Source organism: Schistocerca piceifrons, chromosome 5, assembly GCF_021461385.2.
Source record: "Schistocerca piceifrons isolate TAMUIC-IGC-003096 chromosome 5, iqSchPice1.1, whole genome shotgun sequence".
In the NCBI taxonomy this organism is placed as follows: domain Eukaryota; kingdom Metazoa; phylum Arthropoda; class Insecta; order Orthoptera; family Acrididae; genus Schistocerca; species Schistocerca piceifrons.
The window spans coordinates 638,055,999-638,057,645 of NC_060142.1; the positions used below are offsets into that span (position 1 = coordinate 638,055,999).

General features: G+C 53.6%; 1 pseudogene; it reads right to left on the minus strand.

Annotated features, from left to right (window-relative positions):
- Positions 1-329: 329 nt before the first annotated feature.
- On the minus strand, positions 330-446 carry LOC124799743 (annotated as a pseudogene).
- Between the last annotated feature and the right edge of the window lie 1,201 nt (positions 447-1,647).

A 1,647-nucleotide genomic window follows, 5' to 3' on the forward strand; every position in this document is an offset into this window, starting at 1 on the left:
TCAAGATTCAACTGTGGTTGTACTTTTGCACATACAAATAAAATAATGATTTAATCGTGATTGCGTTATATGCAGATAAGTTTGTTCAGGTGCTTTGGGATGTACAATATTTTTGGTCTTTCCTTCTTGTACTCCGTCTTCAGGCCACGAGTGGCCTACCGGGACAATCCGACCGCCGTGTCATCCTCAGGGGAGGATGGGGGTAGGAGGGGTGTGGGGTCAGCACATCGCTCTCCCGGTCGTTATGGTGGTATTCTTGACCGCAGCCACTACTATTCAGCCGAGTAGCTCCTCAATTGGCATCACGAGGCTGAGTGAACCCTGAAAAATGGCAACAGCACATGGTGGCTGGATGGTCACCCATCCAAGTGCCGGCCACACCCAACAGCGCTTAACTTCGGTGATCTCACGGGAACCGGTGTATCCACTGTGGCAAGGCCGTTGCCTCTTTCATTCTTGTCCAGAAACACATTTTTCCACTGTCCCTCTCTTGAGCATGGAACATTTAACTGATGGCGTGAAAAGCATGTGTTTTCAATATTTAACTCACATACGTGAAGCGATTGATCTTGTGCCTTGTTGATGGTTACTGAGAATACTAAGCGAATGGGGATCTGTAGTCGTTAGAAATGAAATGCCATTCGGTGGAAATGACAGGAGAACGTGGAATGAGCACTTGTCCGTTTGACTTGCCATTCAGAACTGCGGCCTCAGTGACGTTTGGCATAAATTTTCTGACGCCGTCTCCGGTTCCACTGCACAATCGAGGTGGACTAACGTTGCGCAGGAGAATTATAGGTGCCCCGAATCTGAGTGACAAACTATGCGGTGTTTCCAATGTCCACAAAATTCACCAACAGCCGTATACTTTGAGGTGCAGGGTCTACATGAAGTCCGGGAACACTTTCAACTACACTCCTGGAAATGGAAAAAAGAACACATTGACACCGGTGTGTAAGACCCACCATACTTGCTCCGGACACTGCGAGAGGGCTGTACAAGCAATGATCACACGCACGGCACAGCGGACACACCAGGAACCGCGGTGTTGGCCGTCGAATGGCGCTAGCTGCGCAGCATTTGTGCACCGCCGCCGTCAGTGTCAGCCAGTTTGCCGTGGCATACGGAGCTCCATCGCAGTCTTTAACACTGGTAGCATGCCGCGACAGCGTGGACGTGAACCGTATGTGCAGTTGACGGACTTTGAGCGAGGGCGTATAGTGGGCATGCGGGAGGCCGGGTGGACGTACCGCCGAATTGCTCAACACGTGGGGGCTGAGGTCTCCACAGTACATCGATGTTGTCGCCAGTGGTCGGCGGAAGGTGCACGTGCCCGTCGACCTGGGACCGCACCGCAGCGACGCACGGATGCACGCCAAGACCGTAGGATCCTACGCAGTGCCGTAGGGGACCGCACCGCCACTTCCCGGCAAATTAGAGACACTGTTGCTCCTGGGGTATCGGCGAGGACCATTCGCAACCGTCTCCATGAAGCTGGGCTACGGTCCCGCACACCATTAGGCCGTCTTCCGCTCACGCCCCAACATCGTGCAGCCCGCCTCCAGTGGTGTCGCGACAGGCGTGAATGGAGGGACGAATGGAGACGTGTCGTCTTCAGCGATGAGAGTCGCTTCTGCCTTGGTGCCA